Below are 7,134 nucleotides of genomic sequence, written 5' to 3'. Positions count from 1 at the left end.
GCTGTCATTTATCACATTCCCAGTGGGTCAGAAGTTTACATACACTCAATTAGTATTTGGTAGCATTGCCTTTAAGTTGTTTCACTTGGGTCAAATGTTACGGGTAGCCTTCCACAATAAGTTGGGTGAATTTTGGCCCATTCCTCCTGACAGAGCTGGTGTAACTGAGTCAGGTGTGTAGGCCTCCTTCCTTGCACACACTTTTTCAGTTCTGCCCACAGATTTTCTATAGGATTGAGGTCAGGGTGTTGTGATGGCCACTCCAATACCTTGACTTTGTTGTCCTTAAGCCATTTTGCCACAACTTTAGAAGTATGCTTGGGGTCATTGTCCATTTGGAGGACCCATTTGTGACCAAGCTTTAACTTCCTGACTGATGTCTTGAGTTGTTGCTTCAATATATCCACATAATTCTCCTACCTCATGATGGCATCTGTTTTGTGAAGTGCACCAGTCCCTCCTGCAGCAAAGCACCCCCACAACATGATGCTGCCACCCCTGTGCTTCATGGTTGGGATGATGTTCTTCGGCTTGCAAGCCTCCCCCTTTTCCCTCCAAACATAACGATGGTCATTATGACCAAACAGTTCTATTTTTGTTTCATGTCAGAGGACATTTCTCCAAAAAGTACGATATTTGTCCCCATGTGCCGTTGCAAACCGTAGTCTGGCTTTTGTATGGCGGTTTTGGAGCAGTGCCTTCTTCCTTGCTGAGCGGCCTTTCAGGTTATGTCGATATGGGACTTATTTTACTGTGGATATAGATACTTTTGTACCTGTTTCCTCCTGCATCTTCACAAGGTCCTTTGCTGTTGTTCTGGGATTGATTTGCACTTTTCGTACCAAAGTACTTTCATCTTGAGGAGACAGAACGCGTCTCCTTCCTGAGCGGTATGACGGCTGCGTGGTCCTATGGTGTTTATACTTGCATACTATTGTTTGTACAGATGAACGTGGTACCTTCAGGCATTTGGAAATTGTTCCCAAAGATGAACCAGACTTGTGGAGGTATACAATGTTTTTCTGAGGTTTTGGCTGATTTTTTTTTTGATTTTCCCATGATGTCAAGCAAAGAGGCACTGAGTTTGAAGGTAGGCCTTGAAATACATTACAGCTACACCTCTAATTGACTCAAATGATGTCAATTAGCCTATCAGGAGCTTCTAAAGCCATGACAATTTTCTGGAATTTTCCAAGCTGTTTAAAGGCACAGTCAACTTTGTGTATGTAAACTTCTGGCCCACTGGAATTGTGATGCAGTGAATTATAAGTGAAATAATCTGTCTGTAAACGATAGTTGGAAAAATGACTTGTGTCATGCACCAAGTAGATGTCCTAACCGACTTGCCAAAAATATAGTTTGTAAACAAGAAATTTGTGGAGAAAAACAAGTTTTCATGACTTCAACCTAAGTGTATCTGCAAACTTCCGACTTCAACTGTATATAGATTCCATAGTGTGTGTGTGTGTGTATGTATGTATGTATGTATGTATTTATTTTGCTCAAAAAAAATAAAGGGAACACTTAAACAACACAATGTAGCTCCAAGTCAATCACACTTCTGTGAAATCAAACTGTCCACTTAGGAAGCAACACTGATTGACAATACATTTCACATGCTGTTGTGCAATTGGAATAGACAACAGGTGGAAATTATAGGCAATTAGCAAGACACCCCCAATAAAGGAGTGGTTCTGCAGGTCATAACCACAGACCACTTCTCAGTTCCTATGCTTCCTGGCTGATGTTTTGGTCACTTTTGAATGCTGGCGGTGCTTTCACACTAGTGGTAGCATGAGACGGAGTCTACAACCCACACAAGTGGGTCAGGTAGTGCAGCTCATCCAGGATGGAACATCAATGCGAGCTGTGGCAAGAAGGTTTGTTGTGTCTGTCAGCGTAGTGTCCAGAGCATGGAGGCGCTACCAGGAGACAGGCCAGTACATCAGGAGACGTGAAGGAGGCCGTAGGAGGGCAACAACCCAGCAGCAGGACCGATACCTCCGCCTTTGTGCAAGGAGGAGCAGGAGGAGCACTGCCAGAGCCCTGCAAAATGACCTCCAGCAGGCCACAAATGTGCATGTGTCTGCTCAAACGGTCAGAAACAGACTCCATGAGGGTGGTATGAGGGCCCAATGTCCACAGGTGGGGGTTGTGCTTATAGCCCAACACCGTGCAGGACGTTTGGAACTTGCCAGAGAACACCAAGATTGGCAAATTCGCTGCTGGCGCCCTGTGCTCTTCACAGATGAAAGCAGGTTCACACTGAGCACATGTGACAGATCAGTGTATTCTAGATCAGTGTATTCTAGAACCTGTTGGTTATAGATCAGTGTATTCTAGGGCCTGTTGGTTATAGATCAGTGTATTCTAGGGCCTGTTGGTTATAGATCAGTGTATTCTAGGGCCTGTTGGTTATAGATCAGTGTATTCTAGAGCCTGTTGGTTATAGATCAGTTTACTCTAGAGCCTGTTGGTTATTATAGTTCAGTGTATTCTAGAGACTGTTGGTTATAGATTAGTGTACTCTGGAGCCATGTCTCTACTGCCTGTCTCTAGCTCTGCACCCAGAAACAGGTCTCTGTTAACAGGTGTTTAAGGATCTGCATTGTAGAAGGATATCTTATTCAACTAGCATGCTGCACCGAAAGCAAATACCACCAACCTTTGGGTGTGTTGCGAGAAACAAATCTGAATCAATCTCAACAGATTCCTGCTGTAGGGAATTGGTCAATTGGATCTGCGATCAGATCTTATTTGAGTCACGTCAATAGGTTATTGCTATAGAATGTTGGACGATCTGATCTGTTATTCAACTCGTGTGAAAGAATGTTCCCATATTGCTTCTTGGCAACCAGCCAGTATCAGGAGAAAATGCAACATCTTGTTCCTTCAGTTGGGCTGCGGAGAGGACAGGCTGTGGCCAGGTGGGGAGGAGGACAGGCTGTGGCCAGGTGGGGAGGAGGACAGGCTGTGGCCAGGTGGGGAGGAGGACAGGCTGTGGCCAGGTGGGGAGGAGGACAGGCTGTGGCCAGGTGGAGTGGAGGACAGGCTGTGGGGAGGAGGACAGGCTGTGGCCAGGTGGAGAGGAGGACAGGCTGTGGCCAGGTGGAGAGGAGGACAGGCTGTGGCCAGGTGGAGAGGAGGACAGGCTGTGGCCAGGTGGAGATCAGGACAGGCTGTGGCCAGGTGGAGAGGAGGACAGGCTGTGGCCAGGTGGAGAGGAGGACAGGCTGTGGCCAGGTGGAGAGGAGGACAGGCTGTGGCCAGGTGGAGAGGAGGACAGGCTGTGGCCAGGTGGAGAGGAGGACAGGCTGTGGCCAGGTGGAGAGGAAGACAGGCTGTGGCCAGGTGGAGAGGAGGACAGGCTGTGGCCAGGTGTAGAGGAGGACAGGCTGTGGCCAGGAGGAGATGAGTACAGGATGTGGCCCAGTTATGAAAAGAAGGGAGGAGGAAATTCAAAAGGAAAGAGGGGTGGAGGGAGGAGAGGGTTGAAGAGAGGAGGGAGGGAGGGAGAGGGGTTGGGGGGAGAGAGGGAGTGAGGAAGGGAGAGGGTTGGAGAGTGGAGGAGAGTGAGGGAGAGAGAGGGGTTCCTGCAGGAAAATAAGAATGTGTTCTTAACTGACTTGCCTAGTTAAATAAAGGTAAAATAAATACAAAAAAAGAGGGGAGTAGGCGGAGGGGGTGTAAATGGGCTGTGTGTGATGGTATTGAATAAGAGTCCATTTTAGAGAGCGCTCACAGAAATGTCTTCTCTTTCTGCCTCCTAAAACAGGAGTCAGGGTAGAGACCAGGGCAATATAGAAGACATGTTCAACACTGACTGGCTTGATCAAGTCCATATTTCTGTGCTGAGAGGACAGAACAGAGAGGAAGATGTCTTTCTCCCTCGTCTTCCTCTGTGTTTCAACCTGCTGATTGGTGACGGTGTGTCTCTACTTGACAGCTCTGTAGGCCGGGCTGGGGCCCTTGACGGGGGACGTACGGGGTGTGGAGCTCCCCAAAACCACACTGACCCGCCATCCTCTCGATATCCCCCCTGCTCCTGGGAATCCTGGAGATATGAAGGGGTGGGGAGGAAGGTTAAAGAAGGTTGCATTATATAGGTATACCCGCAGGCTCTAAAGTAAAGCGTTACCACAGGTTGCATTAGATCTGACTGATGTCAGTGCTTGAAGTGGAATGTTAATTAGGGATAGGCGTCCTGTCAACGGGACAGTTGTAAATCATGTAGCGCCATTTGTCAAGATCGAAGATTTTTAGAAAAACAACAAATGTCGGTACATATAGTGTCTTATATCGGCTGAAAGCTTAAATTAATGTTAATCTAACCGCGCTGTCCAATTTACAGTAGCTATTAATGTGACAAAATGCCATGCTATTGTTTGAGGAGAGCTCCTAACAACAACAACTTTTTTTCATCGTGACAGGTTTTATACATTCACCTCTATCGCTGAAATGTGTACTTACATTCTGACATCTTGCTCTGATTTATCATCCCAAGGGTCCCAGAGATAACATGAAGGGTCGTTTTGTTATAGAAAATCCTTTTTCATATCCTAAAAAGGTCCACATAGCACGATTGATCGATTTTGTATTTCCATTCGTTCAATTTGTAAAGAAAGAAACCCTAAACGTTGTTTCAAACGGTCAAATCACCTTTGTATTTATTCCTCAGAGATCCTAGAAGGTAACCAGACTTCACTCTATCATTAGGGGTGTAGTATATCCTATAGGACACCATATCAGAGATCCTAGAAGGTAACCAGACTTCACTCTATCATTAGGGGTGTAGTATGTCCTATAGGACACCATATCAGAGATCCTAAAACGTAACCAGACTTCACTACATCATTAGGGGTGTAATATATCCTATAGGACACCATATCAGAGATCCTAGAAGGTAACCAGACTTCACTCTATCATTAGGGGTGTAGTATGTCCTATAGGACACCATATCAGAGATCCTAGAACGTAACCAGACTTCAATATATAATTAGGGGTGTAGTATATCCTATAGGACACCATATCAGAGATCCTAGAACGTAACCAGACTTCAATATATAATTAGGGGTGTAGTATATCCTATAGGACACCATATCAGAGATCCTAGAACGTAACCAGACTTCACTACATCATTAGGGATGTAGTATATCCTATAGGACACCAAATTTGGTCAGAGAGCGGCACCTTCATTGCGCGCCGACGACACGGGCGGTTTTCACTTGATTGACCGTAACTTTGTCAAATAAGCACCAATCGGGGTCAAATGAAGCTAGCTAGATAGCCAATGAGCTGGGCTCCATGGCAATTTTGCTTCTCACCTTGTGTGCAACAAGCCTTTAACTTTTGGACAGAAATTGTGAGAATATGGCGGTGCGTATTGCGCACTTCTGTGAGTTATGAAGTTATGAAAACTGGGTGTTTTGCAAATGTTGAGCTTACAATACAGCTACTAATACTGGAAAAGCTAAATCAAAGTCCAAGTATACAGATTTGATGATATTCTTGCAGAAAAATGTAAATTTGGTCAAATCATGAAGGACACCTGGGTGACTTCACACTAAATGTCATGTAGCTTGCTCATTATTCAAGTTATCAGTCTGAAGCTTTGGACACCACTGGAATTACAACCAGAGTGATTATTTAATTATCTTATATTTAACTAGGCAAGTCAGTTAAGAACAAATACTTATTTTCAATGATGGCCTAGGAACAGTGGGTAACTGCCTGTTCAGGGTTCAGAATGACAGATTTGTACCTTGTCAGCTTGGGGGTTTGAACTTGCAACCTTCCGGTTACTAGTCCAACGCTCTATCCACTAGGCTACCTTGCCGCCCCATGGCTAGATGGCTTTGGACATACACTGCTGCCCTCTTGTGGACACCATCGGAATTACAACCAGAGTGATGGCTAGATGTGGGACCTTTCTGTTGCATTTCAAAGATGAGGATAGAAAAACAATACCATTTTTTAAGTTTTTCTTCGTTGTATTTTCTTCTACCAGATCTATTTTGTTATATTCTCCTACATACAATTCACATTTCCACAGACTTCAAAATGTTTCCTTTCAAATGGTACCATGAATATGCATATCCCTGCTTCAGGGCCTGAGCTACAGGCAGTTAGATTTGGGTATGTCATTTTAGGCAAAAATTGGAGAGAAAAAAATGGGTCCCTAAGAATTACAATATACAATTACTAATTGTAATGTTACGATACTGTTACTAATTGTAATGTTACGATACTGTTACTAATTGTAATGTTACGGTACTGTTACTAATTTTAATGTTACGGTAATGTTACTAATTTTAATGTTACGGTACTGTTACTAATTTTAATGTTACGGTAATGTTACTAATTTTAATGTTACGGTACTGTTACTAATTTTAATGTTACGGTACTGTTACTAATTGTAATGTTACGGTAATGTTACTAATTTTAATGTTACGGTACTTCTACAAGATGGTGCCGGTGCTCAAGAAGCAGAACATTTGAGGTGCCAGTACTCTGTACAGGACAGTACCAGTCCAATTGAACCGTTGGCGGTGTCAATTTCATTCATTCAAGTCATTCATTTATTTATTTTTTTAATCAAATCAACCCAACATCATCATCATCACCATTTAAAGGATAAGTATGGAGAATAGAATGATCCAGTCACCTGGCTGTGTGGTCTTGGACATCCACACAGTTACATGTCTTTGTTGTGCTAGCGTCGACCAATCGGAGAGGCTGTAGACTGTAGTAGGTGTTGTACTGTCTGCAGGGCTTCTTGTGTCTATGGAGGAGAGAGAAATAAAACCAGGTTTTTTTATCACATTTTTTTGGGGTGCCAATGCTCAGTCTATCTGCACGTGAGGGACTGTCACCAAACAAATCTTGTTCTCATTGAGACTGACGTGTCTGATTTGAAATCTGCCGTGAATCCTTTCAGGCTGGCGAGATTGGCTCACAGCACAGATTCCAGCCTCATACACACCAAAATGTTTCGGTGCTTCTATGAAGGCAAAACCCGTGGCAGATTTTTATTTATGTACAAAGCCTGTTAAGGATTTTATTCCATACGTTCACATGGTTCATTTACCTTCAGTTTACAGCAGAAACATTGTTGTTTGGCGTTCATATGTACTG

The sequence above is a fragment of the Oncorhynchus masou genome, chromosome 18 (assembly GCF_036934945.1).
Source record: "Oncorhynchus masou masou isolate Uvic2021 chromosome 18, UVic_Omas_1.1, whole genome shotgun sequence".
Lineage (NCBI taxonomy): Eukaryota > Metazoa > Chordata > Actinopteri > Salmoniformes > Salmonidae > Oncorhynchus > Oncorhynchus masou.
This window is presented reverse-complemented; position numbering follows the sequence as displayed.